This window comes from Schistocerca gregaria, chromosome 2 (assembly GCF_023897955.1).
Source record: "Schistocerca gregaria isolate iqSchGreg1 chromosome 2, iqSchGreg1.2, whole genome shotgun sequence".
Classification (NCBI taxonomy): domain Eukaryota; kingdom Metazoa; phylum Arthropoda; class Insecta; order Orthoptera; family Acrididae; genus Schistocerca; species Schistocerca gregaria.
The window spans coordinates 724,941,000-724,964,751 of record NC_064921.1 but is presented as its reverse complement, the minus strand read 5'-3'; positions in this window follow the sequence as shown (position 1 = coordinate 724,964,751).

Here is a 23,752-nt window from a genome sequence, read left to right as displayed (position 1 = left end):
CCCGCTCCGTAGTGACCACAAAACCGTAATTGTCCTGGTTAGTTCAAAGTATATTCACAGTAATCACATTCCTAGTATTGTTAATATATATAAAAATGGTTCAAATGGCTCTGAGCACTATGGCAGTCCCTTAGACTTAGAACTACTTAAATCTAACTAACCTAAGGACATCACACACATCCAAGCCCGAGGCAGGATTCGAACCTGCGACCGTGGCAGCAGCGCGGATCCGGACTAAAGCTCGTAGAACCGCTCGGTCACAAGGGCCGGGTCATATTTATAAAGTTCACTCGTTCTTTAAAGTGCAAATATTTGATTGTTGTCTATAACGCTCGTAAAGCAGAATTTGTGTATTTATGTCTGTAACAAAACTCTCAAATTATTCATTTTTTCCGCGGTTAATAAACTAAGATCTTGACAGCCAAATATCCCAAGAGGCTCTGGAAAGGAGCATCAGCGCTCGCTATTGTATATATTTTTCCGGATTAGGCCTGTTCCAACTGGCCGACTGGTGCCTATAAAGCATTAAGAGGAGTAAAAAATGAAATGAGCGTTTGGCGTCATTGGCCAGGAGGCCCCATGCGGCTCAGGTCCGGCAGTCTTGGTGCAGGTTTTATTACATTCGACGCCACATTGGGCGACCTGATCGCCGGATGGGGATGAAATGATGAAGAAGACAACACAACACCCAGTCCCTGGGCCGAGAAAATCTCCGACCCAGCCGGGAAACGAACCGGGGCCCGTTGGATGGCAATCCTTCACGCTGACTACTCAGCTGTCGGGGCGGACTTAATAGAAGTGATCCTTGATCAACGTATCGCCAATTCATCCAGCCGTAATTGGCAGTCAGGTGAATGTTGATTATGCTGTTGCGTTTTTATTCAAGAAGCTCCTCGTTTGACCTCACAGGGGCTGAGTATACCCTGTACCAGACCTCCCTATCTCATAATAAATCTGAGAAGGTGCCAGGAATCGAACCAGGGTCCTTACGCCATGAAGACAGAATTTAGCTACTTTTTTCGCCTACGTATAACAGAGAACACTATCGGCGAAGCACTTTGCTAAAGACATCTGTCAGATAAAGGCCACACCCACTGACCACTTTAACCAACAGACTGACTGGTAAACGTGAGATGTAGCATGCTAGCAAAATTATCCCGATAACACACACACACACACACACACACACACACACACACACACACACACACACACACACCAGCAACAACAAAATGTACAAAATGAGCAGTTAACCAGTTCACATAACTAGTTTTCGACTTGGGAAAGGAGGAGGAATCCAGTCGTATGATAATGTTGATGGTGCAAGCAGTGACAGAAGTCCTAGTGAATAAAGCAAGTTGATTCCGCAGCCAGAACCAGTTCGCCAGGTGATCACTGCAGGTAAATCTATTTGAAAGCGTGTCCAAGGAACCACATGACAACATGTAACCATGGCACTAAGTCCAGTTCGGTGTACCAATATGAAGCCACTTCCATCGTGTGAAACAGAAGATTGATGTTAGTTGATACAAGCTTAAATGGGTAAAATGGCTCTGAGCACCATGGGACTTAACATATGAGGTCATCAGTCCCCTAGAACTTAGAAATACTTAAACCTAACCAACCTACGACCATCACACACACCCATGCCCAAGGCAGGATTCGAACCTGCGATCGCACGGTTCCAGACCGAATCGCCTAGGACCACTCGGCCACAACGGCCGGCGATACAACCTTCCAACGAACACGCGACGACGACAGTTCACCTGCATTCGAGCAGATAACTCCGTCCCAACAAGCAAGCGGGCGTTCTTTCATAATCACTTGGCGCCTCCTCCAGATAGCTCACCGCAATATAAAATTCTTGAACGTGACGCAATTTGAAATGAATGCGACCTACGTCAACAGGCGAAGCAAGACTGACAGGATGTACGAGAGTGAAGAGTGGTAAGGTGATAGGATGAAATTCACGGGTAACAATCAGTATCATGTTCGAACATACAATGCAGAAGCTTTGCGTGTGATATCAAAGAGAGAGAGACCCCTTACGAGCGGTTTCGTAACAGTCTCTTAGCATTGTTTAAATATATGGCCTTCCCATATAAATCGGCAAGACAGCTGCCGCGATGTCCGCTACCGGTATCTGAGTGGTCAGCGCGACGGAATGTCAATCCTAAGAGCCCGGGTTCGATTCCAGGCTCGGTCGGTGATTCTTTCCGCTCAGGGACTCGGTGTTGCGTTGTCCTAATCAGCATTATTTCATCCCCATGGACGCGCAAGTCACTGAAATGGCATCAAATCGAAAGACTTGCACCCGGCGAACCGTCTACCCGACATTTACAGCTGGCGCAATATCTTCGCAACCATTCTGGCAGGGCGAAAGATAAGCGCTCTGTAATATACCTTACACAAAATATAGGCACCCAACATTCATACTTTCTGAAAAATGGTAAGCGAGGGTCGTTCATGTTCCAGGACGGCACCCTGAACTTTATTAGCAACAGATTTCCAGTTCAAAGCCGCCATCTTCAATGGGTAACGGTCAGCGACAACCCCTAAAGATGTATACCGACCCACAAAACGCATCCAAGAAAGGACAGCCTCCTTGAAACCGCTTAGGGCGAGGAAATTGCATTTGTCTTCATTGAGCGAGCACGTGAAGTACGGCACAACCGGCGGCGACAGTCGTCCATTGCCCAACATTGACGCTGCACTGTCTTTGTACAAGTTACAAAGAACGACGCGTGAAGGAACGGTGAAGCCAACAATCTCTAACAGGCAATCGAGATACGCGTGACTAATGCGATCAAATGTCTTAGAAAAATCTAAAAAGGGAAAAGCACAATGAATAGATGTAACAGCCGCCACCGCAACCACATCCATATATTCTGCCACCAGAGCAAAAATAGTATGGCTACGATGGCTGCATTGATGTTTGCCAATTACACAACCAAGTAATAATGACAATCCGCTGTTCACAGCCCGTAAAACAATTTTTTAGTCAAAACTGAGTAGCGTGGGGGGACGAAAACCAGCTGCTGTTAAACGGACATGATACTTCGGAATTAGAACAGTGTTCCGCACCTTTAAGCCCGCAGGCACAGCTCTCCCCCGCAAAATCTCGTTTAAAATGAAAGCAAAAGTAGAACTCAAGAGAGGCTGAAAGTTTAAATAAAAGTGTTTCAGAAGGCCTTCCGGACCATGGGATTTATGGAGTGAGGTATCATCAACAAAATCAGACATTTCGTTCTCCTGAAAATCCTCTAAAAACTAAACATTCCGGTCAGGCATAATCATCTCACAAAGAGTAGCGAAACTATCGTCAGAATGGCGGCCTAGGTGTCACGTGCAGCATACGTCTGGCATGTAAGGCTTGAGTCACTTCACCCTCAGTACCCTATTTACTGCCGCCATGTGCGGTGAGGAAGGTAATACGAGACCGACGACAACGAGTGTGATGGCGAAGAATATGATACGAGGATGTCAGTTCCTTCGTAGCGAGAGAACGTGGTTTAGACATTACTCTCTGAGCCGTGATAAAAATTTTGCTGTTTTGAAGAGCGCGTAGTGTGAAGTAGTCGCCCTCCGTTTCTGGCGGTGGCACCGCTGTGGCAATCGCAGCTGTGGTGTCTCCCTCTGGTGGGAAAAGGGAAAGGTTGCCTGTTGAGTTGCATTTAAGGGGCGCTATGAGCTCACGAGGCGGGGAGTCTGATCAGTTGGTCAGCCGGGTCAGTGTGGAGCAGACAGTGTCTTTCGTCCGGAGTGCTAGTATGTGTTAGGCCGCCAGTCTGCTCGAGTTGCTCAGGCAATGGTCATTGGCGGTTGGATCGATCGGTTGATCGGTCGCGCACTGGGACACAAGATCATTTATCCGTCTTGAGCGTCGGCGCATGTGAGGTCGCTTCATCAGTCCAGTGGGCCGCACCGTATAGCGAGGAGTAGTGACTTCGCGGCCGACACGACAGTAACAGGAGCCGACCCACGACATCGGCCTGGACGGTGCGAGCTGCGACGCCGTGAGACGGTGCGGGAGAGCGTTTTGGGGGTGCTGCGCCAGGTCTTCGTCACGCGTCGAATTTATTAGAAGTTACATTTGAACATTTTGTGTGAGTTGTTAAAATTTTTAGTTTACAGTAATCTGGTGTGTTGCAAATTGGCACCAGTGTACTCTTTCAGAGGTTGTTGTGAGCGGTCGTGACTACGGCCGTGTTAAAAGGGAGCGGCAAGATTCTCAGCCCGAAAGCTCATACCCACGAAGAAAAAGTTATTTCTGCCTCTGTATAAATTGTACTTGATATTTAGAGGGTGCTTTCTGATTATAATTTTTAAACCTTTTTTTTTAAAAAAAACATTGGGTTTTAGGAATAAAATTTCCATTTCTTGAAAGAAATTTGTTTTCATCAGTTACCCACTGGCAACTACTTCCACGCTGACATAGTGTGATTAAATGAGTTAATGTTCTTGTTGAATCGCTAGTAAAAAAAAAGAAGTTAATTATTCAAGAAAAGTTTTGAAAGTAAATCCATGGTTCACCCTCAAACCTACCATCTGTTGCTTCTTAATCAGCCACAACTTCCACTTGATCCACCTAACGTCAGCTATCCTTAGAGGGGCATAACCAGCTCGTGCATATGATTCACGTAGAATGGAGTGATAAATCTCACAAATGCTCCGAAAGTATCCTGTCCTTGTATCACAACGACATTTCAGCGTTTTTCGGATTCGTGGCTTTCCATACTCAGACCACCATCCCAACAAGGATGGGTAACGCACTACCTTACAGAGGCAAAACACCTACGCACCACCAATGACGGCATCAAGTGACTCATCAGCAAGATGGGAAACGCTGAGCATCCACTGAGCACATCAATATTCCATGAGTTATCGGGCTAAGTTGACAGTCGCTGCAACAGCAGAGTGATCAGTGAAAGGTGCTGGAATTACGTCCAATCTGATGACACAAAACACAGAACAAATAAAATTTGCCAAGTCCGCTACTAGACGTTTCACCAAAAATCTTGAATTTCATCACCGTTGGAAACTTATGTTCCCAACCGTCCCTCAGACGAGTCGTACGAACCAGTTCAAAGAGATCACGACTAAAATTTAAATGAAGGGATTGGTCACCACCCAGCAGAACATTCCTAGGATTCTTACCTTAAAGATTAGGGAGATCCTCCCTGTACCATTTCGAGCGTGCCACCGTTTGACCTGCGCCAGACGGTGCATAAAGTACAACCAGTGTAAGGCAGAAAATATAACCAATCCCGCGGCCGGAATCGAGAACTTCAGTGTTAGTGATAGGAATACCTTCGCGAAAGAACAGAGCAGTACACGCCGAATCTTCAGTTCGGACGCTACATTAAAAAAGTCAGAAACAAGGGGAGAGGAAAGGTGGTAAACAATAATTCCTGCAATAACATAATGTCTGCACTAGAACCATAAAGAAACAGACAGAAAATAGCACGATTTAACTCATATTCAATGGTACTGACATTCAGAGAACAAGTGAGTCATCTACCAAAGGAAGATAAAAGTCCATCTTTGCCACATTGCGACCATTAATCCATTTCCAAGTGTGGTGTCAACGCAAGACACCACACTTGCTAGGTGGTAGCCTTTAAATCGGCCGCGGTCCGTTAGTATACGTCGGACTTGCGTGTCGCCACCATCAGTAATTGCAGAGCGAGCCCCGCCACACGGCAGATCTAGTCTAGAGAGACTCCCTAGAAGTCGCCCCAGTTGTACAGCCGACTTTGCTAGCGATGGTTCACTGTCTACATACGCTATCATTTGCAGAGACGACAGTTTAGTATAGCCTATAGGCACGTCATTTGCTACGACCTAGCAAGGCGCCATATTAAGTTGCTATAATTACTTCAAGAATGTATTCTCAACAGATAGTATTGTGAATCATGTACTGTCAAGAGCGACGTTCATCGTTGATGGATTAAAGTTAAATATCAAATTAATTACGTCCGCTTTCTGAATTCTCATTCCTTGTCATGTTCCAGACCTCAGGTCAGTATAGTTCTTCCATCCTCACACCAGCCTGCGTGAGCTAAATCACGTGCATGTTGGCTCTTCTGCTAACACAAAACCAAGTCCACAGACGACTCCGAGGAAGGGGGGCTAGTCCCACAACCTGCAGAACCCTTGCACCGTGATTCCTTACGCGATGCATCTGGAACCGGTTGGACACGCTGTGTACACCGGCCGTGAGGCAAAATCTCTTCAGCAGCCCGAGGAATAGGGGGATCAAGCGCAACCTCTGAATCCACCCGCTCTGGAATTGGAAAAGCAACCAGCTCGTCAGGGAGATCATCCGGCATGACAGGCAGGAACAGAAAAGCAGACGAAGCAGGCTGCAAGACTGAAATACGTTGTGGTAGCGTCTTTGACTCATAATCAAAACGTCTTCGGTCCCGGGTTCGATCCCCGCTACTGAATAAATTTTGATAAATAGTCAGCATTGGCGGCTGAAGACTTCCGGCATAAGAAGTCAGCCTCATTCTGCCAACGGCCTTGTCAAAGAGGGCGGAGGAGCGGATAGAGGTTCAGGGCACTCTCTTGCCCTAGGGGTGGGAAATTGCCCCTAAAGGCGGAAGAATCAGCAATGATCAACGACATGAGGATGCAGAAGGCAATGGAAACCATTGCATTAAAGACACGTAACGTGTATCCACAGGACATGTGCCTGTAGTTGAAGAAGTGTCATGATGATCTCACCATTGGCAAAAGATACCGGAATAGTCTCCCATTCGGATCTCTGGGAGGGGACTGCCAAGGGGGAGGTTATCATGAGAAAAAGATTGAATAATCAACGAAAGGATAATGTCCTACGAGTCGGGGCATGGAATGTCAGAAGTTGTAACGTGGTAGGGAAACTAGAAAATTTGAAAAGGGAAATGTAAAGGCTCAATCTAGATATAGTAGGGGTCAGTGAAGTGAAGTGGAAGGAAGACAAGGATTTCTGGTCAGATGAGTATCGGGTAATATCAACAGCAGCAGTCAATAGTATAACAGGTGTAGGATTCGTTATGAATAGGAAGGTAGGGCAGAGGGTGTGTTACTGTGAACAGTTCAGTGACCGGATTGTTCTAATCAGAATCGACAGCAGACCATCACCGACAACGATAGTTCATGCCGACGCCGTAAGCTGAAGATGAACAGATAGAGAAAGTGTATGAGGATATTGAAAGGGTAATGCAGTATGTAAAATGGGACGAAAATCTAATAGTCATGGGCGACTGGAATGCAGTTGTAGGGGAAGGAGTAGAAGAAAAGGTTACAGGAGAATATGGGCTTGGGACAAGGAATGAAAGAGGAGAAAGACTAATTGAGTTCTGTAACAAGTTTCAGCTAGTAATAGCGAATACCCTGTTCAAGAATCACATGAGGAGGAGGTATATTTGAAAAAGGCCGGGAGATACGGGAAGATTTCAATTAGATTACATCATGGTCAGACAGAGATTCCGAAATCAGATACTGGATTGTAAGGCGCACCCAGGAGCAGATATAGACTCAGATCACAATATAGTAGTGATGAAGAGTAGGCTGAAGTTCAAGACATTAGTCAGGAAGAATCAATACGCAAAGAAGTGGGATACGGAAGTACTAAGGAATGACGAGATACGATTGAAGTTCTCTAACGCTATACACACAGCAATAATGAATAGCGCAGTAGGCATTACAGTTGAAGAGGAATGGACATTTCTAAAAAGGGTCATCACAAAAGTTGGGAAGGAAAACATAGGTACAAAGAAGGTAGCTGCGAAGAAACCATGGGTAACAGAAGAAATGCTTCAGTTGGTTGATGAAAGGAGGAAGTACAAACATCTTCCGGGAAAATCAGGAACACAGAAGTACAAGTCGCTGAGGAATGAAATAAATAGGAAGTGCAGGGAAGCTAAGACGAAATGGCTGCCGGAAAAATGTAAAGACATCGAAAAAGATATGATCTTCGGAAGGACAGACTCAGCATACAGGAAAGTCAAAACAACCTTTGGTGACATTAAAAGCAACGGTGGTAACATTAAGAGTGCAACGGGGATTCCACTGTTAAATGCAGAGGAGAAAGCAGATAGGTGGAAAGAATACATTGAAAGCCTCTATGACGGTGAAGATTTCTCTGATGTGATAGATGAAGAAACAGGAGTCGATTTAGAAGAGATAGGGTATCCAGTATTAGAATCGGAATTTAAAAGAGCTTTGGAGGACTTACGGTCAAATGAGGCAGAAGGGATAGATAACATTCCATCAGAATTTCTAAAATCATTAGGGGAAGTGGCAACAAAACGACTATTCACGTTGGTGTGTAGAATATATGAGTCTGGCGACATACCATCTGACTTTCAGAAAAGCATCATCCACACAATTCCGAAGACGGCAAGAGCTGACAAGTGCGAAAATTATCGCACAATCAGCTTAACAGCTCATGCATCGAAGCTGCTTACAAGAATAATATACAGAAGAATGGAAAAGAAAATTGAGAATGCGCTAGGTGACGATCAGTTTGGCTTTAGGAAAAGTAAAGGCACGAGAGAGGCAATTCTGACGTTACGGCTAATAATGGAAGCAAGGCTCAAGAAAAATCAAGACACGTTCATAGGATCTGTCGACCTGGAAAAAGCGTTCGATAATATAAATTGGTGCAAGCTGTTCGAGATTCTGAAAAAAGTAGGGGTAAGCTACAGGGAGAGACGGGTCATATACAATATGTACAACAACGAAGAGGGAATAATAAGAGTGGACGATCAAGAACGAAGTGCTCGTATTAAGAAGGGAGTAAGACAAGGCTGTAGCCTTTCGCCCCTACTCTTCAATCTGTACATCGAGGAAGCAATGATGGAAATAAAAGAAAGGTTCAGGAGTGGAATTAAAATACAAGGTGAAAGGGTATCGATGATACGATTCGCTGATGACATTGCTATCCTGAGTGAAAGGGAAGAAGAATTAAATGATCTGCTGAACGGAATGAACAGTCTAATGAGTACACAGTATGGTTTGAGAGTAAATCGGAGAAAGGCGAAGGTAATGGGAAGTGGTAGGAATGAGAACAGCGAGAAACTTAACATCAGGATTGATGGTCACGAAGTCAATGAAGTTAAGGAATTATGCTACCTAGGCAGTAAAATAACCAATGACGGCCGGAGAAAGGAGGGCATCAAAAGCAGACTCGCTATGGCAAAAAAGGCATTTCTGGCCAAGAGAAGTCTACTAATATCAAATACCGGCCTTAATTTGAGGAAGAAATTTCTGAGAATGTATGTCTGGAGTACAGCACTTGTGTTAACGTGCCACAGAAATGCCTCTGCGACGTGCATGGCGTCGTCGCTGGCGGCGTAGTGTATCTGTCTATCGCAGTTTGAAAGCTATTGATATTGACCTTGCTGGTCAATTTAATAAAGAGCAGTTGATTGGAGATCCAAATGTTTTTCGTGGACTCCATCTCAACTTTGCCTGTGATGTACAAGCAGTGTTTGGAGGTAGTACATGGCTCACACTCGCTGTTGTGTGGGGCAATCAAGCAGATTATGGTGGCCTTGAAGCTTTTCCAGATGCTAACATTCTTACTTGGAAGACATGGAGTATTTCGGAAACTACAGGACTGCTGGCTAAACAGCCTTATGGTACTCTTGTTCCAAGCATGCCATTTGTCTTGAGTACTAGAAAGAAGAAGAAATTAAATGCTGATGAGTACCTTTTTATATGGGCCAAAGTTGGTAATGGCAATTTTAAAATAAATATCAACGGAGATTGTATCATTTATTATAGACAATAAAGTTCCTTATCTCCTTTCCTTATCTCCTTTCTAAAAAAAAAGATTGATTCAGGTGGTTATGGGCCGCACCAGACCACTCGTGAATTTTTTTTTTTTAAAGATGGTCCTCTTGGTTGCTCGCTAGGCGGGTGACCTTGCAGCGGACTTAGCCGCTGGCGAGGCTGCCGGGCAACATGGACTGTGGGAAAACCAGAACAGAAGAGAATGGAAGCATTTGAGATGTGGTGCTATAGACGAATGTTGAAAATTAGGTGGACTGATAAGATAAGGAATGAGGAGGTTCTACACAGAATCGGAGAGGAAAGGAATATGTGGAAAACACTGATAAGGAGAAGGGACAGGATGATAGGACATCTGCTAAGACATGAGAGAATGACTTCCATGGTACTAGAGGGAGCTGTAGAGGGCAAAAACTGTAGAGACTGGAATACGTCAAGCAAATAATTGAGGACGTAGTGTAATTATGTAATAGGCGTATTTAAACTGTTTTAGCATGTAATTATCTGAACTGTTTCTTATTTAAATTGTTTTGTTAATTAAATTGCATTGTGTATTATTGAGAAAGAGCGGGAAACCGCGCATAGATACATTTTGAGAAAGAGCGGGAAACAGCGCGCAGTAATACATCTGTAATGGTAGCAGGGATTGTCTGCACCAAAAACCATTGTTGGCGGCGAGACCGCACTTTTGTAGCATTGAGCGTTGGAAGCGAGCAGTTGCGAGTAAGATGTGAGACGAGGCAGTCGTAGCTAGCGAGACATGAGAGGAGGTCGCTGTAAGCGAGGTATGAATTAACACTTTGAAAGAAGCGGTGTGCTCGCCAGCCACTCGCTATATGTAGCGCAATGCTAGTTTTTAAGAATTTTTGTAAAGAACTATACCCCTTGTAATTGTTTGTCAAGATCGTTCTCAGAATATAGTTAACTTCTACCAGATTAAATGCATTAAGAATTTTCTATCCCAAAATCATTCACGTAAATGCTTTACGGAATTTATTGTTATCTTAAAAGAAAAGTCTAAACTGAGCTTCAGCTTTTATCAAATCTAAATTAACTTCAACTTAAAGAATTCCAGTCACAAAGTATTATGAAGCTCCACCAGCAGCTTATAATTATGTTAAAGAGAAGTAAGTATATTCATTCCACAGTTTGCTGTAGCAGTCAGATGGCGATCCAGTATAAATAATTAAAGGTAAGAATCAGTCTTAATAATTTCAGGTAACGACTGAGGGCCACGGCGACAACACATTTTATGTTTCGTCGTAATAATCAGCAGGTAGTCTTGACAGAGCAGCAGTTAAAAGAATTTAAGAGACGCAGCGTTCAGTCAGCAAGCAAACGTTCATCCAATATTAGACGGGAAGGTTTCACTTGGCGATATCCATTCAGTACGACATTTTAGTGAATCTACTGTGGATATGAATATACTGACTTTGATAATAGTGTGAATAAGTTACTGTTAAGTGGCGCAACGTATATACTAAAGTGTATAACTTTTATTCACAGGTCATCGGCAATTCTGTTTGCTTTATTGATTCGGCGTTGAAAAGTGTTTGTTCAGTGTTGAATCCGCTTTGAACAGTGATATATTTTGTTGCGTGTGATGATTATAGACAATGTCCCGCAGAATAATTACTCGTTCTCAAACTGATAAAACTGTACAAAATACTGACGAGAGATTCTTTTCTGGAATAGGCAGTAGTAATACGTGTGAAAACCCTGATTCTGATACGTTAGGTGAACAGACATTTAATAACTGTAACAATATGGAAGCGTTTAACGAACAAGTAACTTCAGAAATGCCCACAGACAATGAAACGGAAGTGCGAAATAATTTGGCATTAAATGCAACAGACGGTACACAGTCACAAATTCCGCATAGTAGACATAACAGTTTCAGTAACGAAACCACTACAATGCAGTCAGACAGAGAGACTCCATTAAGCACTGATTTAGATTCAAACGGTACACAGCTACACAACCTGCGTAGCAGATCCAACAGTTCTCATGACCAAAATTCCGAAATTACGGAAAACGTGACGCAGTCACAATCATCTGAGGATGTTCAAATGAACACAGATCTACAGCCTTTAACAACGAATACAAATACACACAGAAGTCAATCCGAAACGGATCCAATAATGGCATTTTTGCTACAAATGAGACAAGACATGAATCAAAACTTTAACAGAGGGTCACAAGAATTAGAAAAAAGGTCACAAGATCTAAAAAACGAAATTAAGGCAGAACACGCACACACAGATCAGAAATTAGACAACATGTACCAAAATCTAAAACACGAAATCAAAGTAGAAATTCAAACAGTCGCTGAAAAATGTTCACAATCAACACAAGAATTACGCGACAAAATTCAAGAAATATCCGATAACCAAGCAACATTTGCAGTTAGTATACGGGAAACAATGACAGAAAACTTTGCTAAACAAAACGCTCAGATTGATGAACGTTTTAACAATCACACAGAAAACTGTATGATACGTCACCGTAAACTGGTGCGATCGCAGGATAAAGAACGAAAAGAATTACTACAAACAATCACTAAACAGCGTCAGGACGACAAAAAGAAAGTGTTTGCCCAGGGCAAAACATATGTAGACAATCACATACAGTCGATCTCGGAAGAAATCGAAACGGTCAAAGAAACAAATAATCAAATACAAGACAGGCTTACAGAAATCCAAACACAGACAATCGATGTGAAAACTTCTACAGACACTGAAATCCAGAATGTTAAAGATAAATTAACAGAGGACGTTCAGACACTAACTGACAAAATAGAACACATAGAAATTAACCATGACACAGAAAATTTAAAGGCAGATTTTAAGAAAGTCACCAAAAGCAACCGTAAATTACGAAACGAACTGACAGAAAAGATCAATGAACTCACTACAAGAATAGATCTTTTAGATACTAACAATGACGAGAGATCAGACGACACTGCACCAGTCCCAGTGCAACAGAACTCTAATAGTAATAACACGCCATTGACAAATATACAACAAACTATCACAGATCTAAAATCGCGTAATGATTCATTGCATCAGCAAATAAATTCTCTACAGCAAGAGATAGCGGACGCACAAGAAACCGCCGCACATAATCATTTTCAACAGAACACACACCGTTACGAAATGCCTCAGATCCATAATACATATAATGTTGGTAGACTTCAGAGAGTAAGAGATTTTACCCAGGAAGAAAGACACCCGAATCCATATTCAAGACAATACGACAACACTTACACACACAGACATGACAGTTTTGATCACAAACATTTTCTTTCAGTTAGAAAGTTTAAAACATTTAAAAACGACAGGGCGCAAATACATCCGTTGGATTTTATCCAACAGTTCAGGGCAGCACTTCCACCATCATGGCCAGTACAACATAAGTTAGAATTTATTGTCAGTTTTCTTGAAGGAGAACCAGCACGACGAATGCGACCAATTGCTAGACAATGTTTTTCCGTAGAAGCATTTGAGGAAGCATTTTTATCAGCATATTGGTCTGACAATACACAAAACAGCATCAAAGATCGGCTACTTAGTTTGCCAAACTTTGAAAATTCTACCTTTCCAACAATCACACAATTTTTCGAGTACATGGTGGAACAGAACCAGTACCTCAACTAGCCATACAGTCAATCGGCATTAATACAGCTTTGCATTTCAAAACTGCCCAGAGCTTTGAAAGTGTCATTACTGACAGGGCAACAAAAGGACAATGTATCCGCTTTTAGAGACATCTTACAACTATTAGAAGCACACCAGGCAGACTACGCATTTGTTAACTAAAATTTTTCACGACAGAACGGAAAACAAACAAACTCAGCTACTTTTGAACAAACACGATTTGGTAATAACAATCCGAGTAAACGCTTTCGCAGCGAAAATGACAACGAAAACAGGAGTAATGAGAAACATTATACTGACACGGTAAATTTATATTCAGGACAGCAACAGAATCCGAGACTTAACACGCAACCGAATAGGTCAAATTTCCATATGAATCATCCCTCAGATAATGCGACCGGGGAAGGCCATTACGCGGGTCGACCGCAAAATGAACAAAAACAAACGTTTCTACGGGGTGCAGGTGGGCTGCCGTACAGTCACAGTTATAACGACAGGAGAAAAGAAAACGAACACAGACCGCCGAGGACGTTCCACAATGACAATTTTAACGGAAACTACAACAGGGCCCAACAGCTGCGTTACCGTATGAATGTACCAGACACCAGATTTGATCCACCAGACACTGCTAATAATCAAAACGGCAGAACTGTACAGTTGATAGAACACATACCAAACTCCCAAGCTGAAAATCACATATCGGAAGAATTATGACTAGAGAAAACCTGCAATGAATCTCTTAATGTCGATACTATGAAATCACACAGAGAAAACATAACGACCGAAAATGCCATTACATTTGACGACGTGAGAGACACATTGTTACAGGAAAAACCAATCCTACAGAAAACAATATATCACCCAATAATAGAGATAAATTTACAGTCGCACAATATTTTAGCGATAATTGATTCAGGTTCACCTATGTGCGTAATTAACGAAGACACATTTAACAGATGCAATAGCAATAATGATTACCCAGTATTTCCTTTAAACAGAACGAAGGTCAAGGGAGCTTTTGCAGGAAAAGGCATTGAAGTTAAAAGACAGACACAATTAACATTTGTTTTTGCAGGGGAAACGTTCCACAGTGATTGTTGGATAGTTCCGAATTTAACAACAGACATGATATTAGGAATAAATTTTCTTGTTCAGTACGATGCGAAGATTGACTTCAAATCGTCATACCTCACACTACAAAAGGAAAACAGGGAAGTGATCGTAAGATTTCAAAACACAGTATCCTCCGAAGAACAAAATATGCACAGGATCGAGATTATTACTGATTCTCAAGATAACGATTGTTATATCGCACTATACACGAACACACTTAATAATGACTTGGTAGAGGAACAGGAGTACAATATGTTCGAGACAATTACACGCAAGGTAGACAATAGTGTAGCAAAATGCGACGCAGAACGCACAGAACTTGAAAATATTCTGGTACAACACAAAGCAGTTTTTGCCAATGTTCCAGGAACAATGACAGGATTTATGTACGAATTTCAGGTGAAACCACACGAGACTTTCAAAGCAAAGCATTATCCAATCCCACACATACACACAGAAGCAGTTAAGAAAGAATTACGAGCAATGATCGATCAAGGAATAATAGAACCAGCAGCCAGCCAATATATAAATCCACTACACATTGTTGAAAAGAAGGATGGATCACTACGTTTAGTTTTAGATTCACGTCAAGTTAATAAAATAATCATTACAGAAACCGACCGACCACAGACGTTAGAAGAGTTACTGCCAAAATTTCATGGCACCTGCATTTATACTACACTCGACCTCAAATCCGGGTTTTGGCAAATCCAACTACACCCAAATTGCCGAAAATATACGGCATTCCTTTGCTTTGGGGAATGCTATCAATTTTGTAAACTTCCGTTTGGACTAACGATTTCGTCTGCCGCCTTTATACGAGGCATGAATACTATTCTACCACAAGATCTGAAAAACAAAATTACTACATATGTCGATGACATTTTAATTGCAGCAGAAAACTGGGAACAACACAATCATACTCTTCAACAATTACTGAATACATTCGAGCAGAATGGTATAACTATAAACTTGCGTAAATCTGAATTTGGTAAAGCGTCAATAAAATTTCTAGGGCACATTATCTCACAAACAGGTATCGCACCAGACCCTGACAAATTGCAAGCACTGAAAGACATCGACATGCCAACAAACAAAAAGGAACTTCGGAGCTTTTTAGGTCTTATCAATTATTTTAGAAAATTTATCCACTACAAAGCATTAGACACGCCCTTGCTATACCAGCTTACAAGTAAAAACACACTTTGGTCATGGAATGAAGACGTTGAAGCTGAATTCGAGAACTTGAAAGAAGCATTATTAAAAGCACCTCTGTTATCACACCCTGACCCAACACAAAACTTTTCCGTTGCAACAGATAGTTCAACCACAGCACTAGGAGTACATATTTTCCAAGAAATAAAGGAAGAAGATAAGACAGTCGTGAAACACATTGCTTTTGCAAGCAGGATACTTTCTCCAGCAGAGCGCAATTATTCTGTAACAGAATTAGAGACACTATGTGTAATTTACGCTTTTAAGCGATTCCGTCATTTTCTATATGGCCGACATACAACAATATATACCGATCACCGAGCAATCCAGTTTTTATTGTCAGCAAAACTTACGCACGATAGATTAAGCCGCTGGAAATTATACTTACAAGAGTTTGATTTTACCATTATACACATTCCAGGCACGCAGAATACTGTTGCCGACGCATTGTCGAGGTCCATTCACAATAAACGCATGGAGAAAGAAAATACCTTTTGCTACAACAACCATAGTATTATGTATATTAAACAAGTAGCTTTCGAAAACTTTATATCAGCAGCATTACAGGATATAGAGAGAGAACAGCAGAAAGATGAAACACTGAAAGAGATTGTAACGCTTTGGAAAGACAGAAGTAACGCTAAAGTCAGACTTCATTACACTGTACATCAAAATATACTCTTTATTCGATCATACTGAGACGGTAATAATTGGCTTTTATGCATTCCGGAAGGGATCGTAAATAAACTGATATGGTATACACATCTAAGTTATGGACACTACGGAGCGAGGAAATGCTTTCTGATTCTGCGACAAAATTGCCACTTTAATAACATGGAAAAACACATAAGAAAAGTAATAGCATCATGCAAGATATGTCAAAAAGCTAAATCATCAACAGTGTCACACATTCCACCATTGTATCCCATCATACCGGTTAAGTTAAGACACATGGCAGCAGTGGATCTTTTCGGTCCAATCCCCAGAACAAATAATGGTTATAGTTATATTTTTGTAGCTGTAGAACTAACATCCAAATTTGTAACATTTTCTCCACTAAGGAAAGCAACAGCAAGAACAGTATCAAGAGCGTTTGTAAGAGATTTTCTATCAGTAGTAGGACGTGTACAGACGGTTATTTCGGATAACAGTCCGCAGTTTAGGTCAGACGTATGGAAGAAAATGTTAGAAAGTAAGAACATAACACCTATTTACATATCAAGATATCACAGTTCTTCCAACCCATCAGAAAGAATAATGAAAGAGATCGGGAAGTTATGCAGAATTTATTGTCATAAAAGACATACAACATGGGATAAATATATTTTACAGTTTCAAGAAGTGATAAATGCAATACCCAATGAATCTACGATGCTATCACCAACCGTAATACTGACAAATAAAGACCCACCGAACAAAATTACAGAACTAATTACTTTTCCTAAGACGCGTAGGCTTCGACATTGTGAAATAATAGACACAGCATTAGCAAACACTAAAAGAGCTGCAGATCGGCGGAAGAAACAACAGAAGCAGGTAAGTCGACTACAGAAGTACGAGATTGGCGACAAAGTACTGATTCGCACTCATTTTCTTTCCAACAAAGGTAAGCACAGATGCCGTAAATTCGAACTTCTGTATGCAGGCCCTTACAGAGTTCGTAATATTCCACACGCTAATGTAGTGCATGTGGAAACGCTACGTAAGAAGAAATCATTAGGGAATCATCATGTATCCAACGTGAAACATTTCTTGACTTAAATTTTTGCATTTCAGCTGACGAAAGGACGGCGTGACACGTAAGTATGCAACAATGGTAGTTTCAGCGCGCTTCAGTAACAAACAAAGCCGCGACACGCAGCGGGCCGCTAATATTTCACCGTACCTTAAAGAACACAGCAGTACTTAATGATGCTACGCCAGCCAAGACAAATAAAAACACGAGAAACATTTCCTAACTTAAAGAGAACATGCAGACAACGACACGACGTATGAATTTGTGCACTGAGAGCTCATAAATGAAAGAAATTTTTTTTATAACGTGACATAATTACTTAAGAAAATGTCGATTTTTGCAATAGCTAAACTGATAATATAGATCGTTCATTAATCAATTATTTTAGTGATAACATTAACATGTACTCTTTATTCCAGAATGCAGCATTGTTGTCACACGTCATCAAAATGAAATGTAGTTTTAGTTAGAATAAGGATGTGAATCTTTAGGTCACGCAGATAGCTGACGCTAATTGTCATTACAGAAATTTTATAGGTCATGCCGGGAGCTGACGTGATTTTGCAGCAGTTAATATTATGATAAAGTGTTTTATAGGTCATGCCAGGAGCGGACGAGAAGTACCAGAAGATGTTTATTGAAGTCATGCCGTGCACTGACGATAATTAATACTGAATGTTTTATAATAAGTCATGCCGTGCGCTGACGTTAATTAATGCTGAATGTTTATAACAGGTTATGCAGAGAGTTGACACAGATGCAGAAGAAGAATGTGTATGTTATGTTAGTATATAAGAAATGTATAATGTTAAGAAATAATTTTGCTAGCATGTGACACATTGCAACACTATGGATGGGGACCACACATTACAATGTCTAACCAGAATAATGTTTACCTTAATTTTCAGCTGCAAAAGAATACTTTAAATAATATTATGACAGTAATTTTATTGTATATTATGACCTGACATTTGACGACTCATAACTGACGACTACACCCCTGAATGGAAGATAAAATTTTAGGACAGTAAGTCAAGAAATGCATTGTCAACAAAATTTATAATTAATGATGTAAGAAACTGAGATATGTAAATACAGAATAAGTAATAATGTACTTGTCTATAACAAATCTGTATACTATCAAATACTGAATAAGTAGGAACTTTTATGTCTTTTATATATGGGAATAATTTTCTGGAAGAATTCTTAAATTAAAACTACATATTGTTACAAATTACGACACAACATATTTTGTCATAGGGAAAATTATTTGGTAGTCAAATTATGGTACCAACAATGTCCGTGAACCCATTGCCAAAACAATTTTACCCGTACCTTAATTCCTGTGCATCCCCATGGTTATTGAGCACAGAATCAGTGAATTGTGAAACACGTGACTTCAACCAATGATGTTCTCGACGAGGTGTTTGCATACCTATATGCACACCACAGCCCGATGTATGTCAATTGGTGCCTGCATACCTAGATACACACCACAGTATGATGTACGACAATAGGTGTTTGCATACCAAGATGCACACCACAAACCTTAATGGACCATTGGAGATGGAACTTAATCCTGATGTGGCTGCGGCAACTCAGGCTATTCGACGACGTACTTAGTGTTTGGGTACACTAAAACTATGGAGCAAGGCGATGATGGAACCACATGGCGAAACCTGGTGTTGTGCTATGTGAGGGAAAGGAACAGACTTTTGAGTGCATTCACAGACAGTTGCCAGTGCTTTGACCATGCTATCCAATTCCTTTTGTACCTTCCTTAATTGTGGTACTAAGAGATGCCAATTTGAATTAAATGTTTCATAATGTAAACTTTCAATTGCTTCATATGATCTGTATATTGATTTTCACATTTACTCTTATTCTTGTTGTTAAATTTAAGGGAACCAAATTTTACTTGATGTACAATTCCTACTAAAACCCTTTCTATTTACATATTCTCTTTATTAGAGATAGACAAATCATTTCGTATGACAGCATTTGTGTATACACTTTGTTCAAACTATTTTCTATAATCAAATTTTATACTTATGTTGAGTCCATATGACTCAACAACGTAGTAAAATTTTAAGAAAGCCGAGTAGCGGCATATGTAATTATGTAATAGGCGTATTTAAACTGTTTTAGCATGTAATTATCTGAACTGTTTCTTATTTAAATTGTTTTGTTAATTAAATTGCATTGTGTATTATTGAGAAAGAGCGGGAAACCGCGCATAGATACATTTTGAGAAAGAGCGGGAAACAGCGCGCAGTAATACATCTGTAATGGTAGCAGGGATTGTCTGCACCAAAAACCATTGTTGGCGGCGAGACCGCACTTTTGTAGCATTGAGCGTTGGAAGCGAGCAGTTGCGAGTAAGATGTGAGACGAGGCAGTCGTAGCTAGCGAGACATGAGAGGAGGCCGCTGTAAGTGAGGTATGAATTAACACTTTGAAAGAAGCGGTGTGCTCGCCAGCCACTCGCTATATGTAGCGCAATGCTAGTTTTTAAGAATTTTTGTAAAGAACTATGCCCCTTGTAATTGTTTGTCAAGATCGTTCTCAGAATATAGTTATGTAATTTTGATGGAAAATTAGGTATGTAGCGCAACGCTACTTTTTAAGAATTTTTGTAAAGAACTATACCCCTTGTAATTGTTTGTTAAGATCGTTCTCAGACTATAGTTAACTTCTACCAGATTAAATGCATTAAGAATTTTCTATCCCAAAATCATTCACGTAAATGCTTTACGGAATTTATTGTTATCTTAAAAGAAAAGTCTAAACTGAGCTTCAGCTTTTATCAAATCTAAATTAACTTCAACTTAAAGAATTCCAGTCACAAAGTATTATGAAACTCCACCAGCAGCTTATAATTATGTTAAAGAGAAGTAAGTATATTCATTCCACAGTTTGCTGTAGCAGTCAGATGGCGATCCAGTATAAATAATTAAAGGTAAGAATCAGTCTTAATAATTTCAGGTAACGACTGAGGGCCACGGCGACAACACATTTTATGTTTCGTCGTAATAATCAGCAGGTAGTCTTGACAGAGCAGCAGTTAAAAGATTTTAAGAGACGCAGCGTTCAGTCAGCAAGCAAACGTTCATCCAATATTAGACGGGAAGGTTTCAGTAGGTTGCAAGTGCTACTCTGAGATGAAGAGGTTAGCACAGGAAAGGAATTCGTGGCGGGCCGCATCAAACCAGTCAGTAGACTGATGACCAAAAAAAAAAAAAAAAAAAAAGAAAAAAAAACTCCTGCAGTACAAGATACAACGGCGGAAGCTCCGACAAGTAGACAAGAAGGCTTCCTTGTTCGTCACATTGCGGTATCCACGCCAGTGACCGAACGAACTGTAGAATCTGCCGGCCCCACAGCCTTCACAGGAGAACGGGAGGCCACTATGCTATTTGATGAACAAGATGCAAGATAAGGTAACACAGAGGGAGCCCACGACGTCACTTATGTTGGAGCACTTGAGCTTTAGCAAGGGGAGCAGAATCCGTCTTCGGTTTTAAGGGGAGAAAACTGCATGCGGAACTCAAACTCTGACTGTGCATTGACACTAGAATCAGCACCAGGCGGTGCGAGATTTACTACCGTCAATTCATGTCGTCGGTGAAGAGAATTTTTGAGAACAACCTGCTTTAAAAATTGCGACGTTGATGACCGCTCTCATTACATAAGAAGCATAGTCCCACCTAACCACGATGAGTAACAATGTCTCGATAACCACAAATACGAATATGCGACGGGAACTCCTGTTTTTGTACATCTCGACAGAACATTTACCACTGTAGCATTGCAGGCGTGTTGACACGACCAGCCTTCCCAGCAATTCCTCTTAACAACACCAATCTAAGCAACACATTCTCAAGATATTGTTCATCAACTTGCGGCGGCAAGTGGAAAAGCCGTACAATGGTATATTCAACATAAGCACTGAAAAGGACCAGAACAGTAACTGACCACTCTTTATGATGGAAAGAAACCTGAATTAAAGCTCATTGTTAAAATTGCGGTGTGAACTTGACCTGAAGTGACACCAGACGTTTCCACTAACCTATCATGAATTTCGATTTAATTTGGCTTGACATCTCGGCTAGACTTGTCAAAAGCAAAACGAACAGTTCCTTAACGAAGTGCTCGGAACCGCTGCCAAAAACCCACTTAAACTGACACAAAAGACGATGCAACGACGAATAAAAATGTTAGATACAACCGCGTAAACAACCAACTGCTACGACTCGAAACGTTGTGGCGGAGAAGAACAGTAAACACGTCCTGCCTGTGCGGCGGTGCAAGAAGTGTCCAGTTGGGCTATCCTTGCACGCTGTCTGGACTGACCCCGAACTTCCATATGTCACTCTGTCTACATCCTTACATTGTAGTCCACTCAATTCTTCACTTAATGCTCGCACCATTACTTCGATTCCAGCAATAGAATGAGGCAACGAGGAATCGAGACCAATGTTGTCGTCGTATGCCCGATTAGGTGTATAATTCTGAAAGCGACAATGCTGATGATCCACAGCTGCACAAAATATTTTCTAAATGTATTCGTTGACTGCGGTTGCTTGACCTTAGCCATTTTAGGTATACATCCACCCTCATTACTGGCATATAAAAATTTGTACCGGACCGGGACTCTAAACCGCATTTCCCTCTTATCACGAACGGTCGCCTTAACCCCTTCAGCTATCTGTGAACGATCCCCGTACCAACCCAAATATTCTAAACTTATTCTCCCTGTTGGGGCTGGCCGGAGTGGCCCAGCGGTTCTAGGCGCTACAGTCTGGAACCGCGCGACCGCTACGATCGGAAGTTTGAATCCTGCCTCGGGCATGGATGTGTGTTATGTCCTTAGGTTAGTAAGGTTTAAGTATGTCTAATTCCTAGGAGACTGATGACCTCAGATGTTAAGTCCCATAGTGCTCAGAGCCATTTGAACCGTTTTGAACCCTGTTGGAGGAATCCAAGGGTGTTGCGAGCATTAGCTGACGAATTTAGTGGAGTACGATCTTAGGACGTACATAGTATGACACATGGATCCTTGGCTTGCTCTGAAGAGCTTTTCGGACAGCGGAAGCGGTTAAGGTGACTGCAAGTGATAACAGGGATATGCGGGTTTGAGTCCAGGTGTGTGACAAATTTTCATGTGTCACTACTTGGTAGTAGATCTCTACCTAAACAGCTGATGTCTAGGAATCCGCAGTCAGCGAATGAACTTCGAAAGTATTTAGTACAGCTGTGGTTCGTCAGCAGTATCCTTTTCAGACATGCAAGTAAGCATACAAATTATTTCTTGTTTTGATTGATATCAGGGCAGAAACAGAACGATAGCCAATTCAGACGTAATTTAAAAGTATCTTTCGTACTCTTCTGTGTATTCGATTGTTGAAGGGTTGATAAGAAGTTGTGTCGAAAGACGCCCAATATATCGAATCTACTCATTTACCACTGGAAATTTCAACGGTGGGAATAACCGTGCCCAGGATCCTGTAGGAACCCACATGTTCGTTACCGCCCAGCGCGCCTTCCTATACCGCAATATAGGCCAATAGCTACGGGAGTCGATCGACCCACGCGACACAATAACAGATACCACCAGCATTTGTTAGTCGCGGACTGCTTCAGCTTGATGTGTACTGCGACGATTCTCGTCTGTTGTTGTCTGCGAAACTGGAACGCTACATTAGAGCACCGAAGAGCGACCTAACGATTTTTACGAATTGTGTCCACGAGAGGTGGTCATGACGCTCTAATCATTACCTTGAAAAAAAAAAATATCACGCGGTGACTATGACACTTATTGAATGTGTGAGTCGTTCCCTACATCCTCAACCTTCAGTGCAATACATTCAAGAATCGATAGTTTGGTGGAAACCTCTATCGTAGTCTTCATTTTGTGTATTGAGGATACGTTCCGCTTCGAAAATCACGTCGTCGTTCTGGAAATGTCTGCCTCGCAACGATTTCTTAATCAGAGGAGAGAAGAAAAAATCACAGCATGTAATGTCAGGACAATACAGGCGATGAGGAAGAAGTTGGCAGTCCAAAGAAGCAGCGTGCCCTGTGCGGGACTAGCCGGGACGTGGTCCTGGATCAAAAACAGCTTACTGTGAGTCTTCGTCTTGGTAGACTTCTGTAAGCTAACCCAGGAAATTTCGACAGTGGAGTTCCATGACGGTTTGTCCCTTACAGATACACTCCTGGAAATGGAAAAAAGAACACATTGACACCG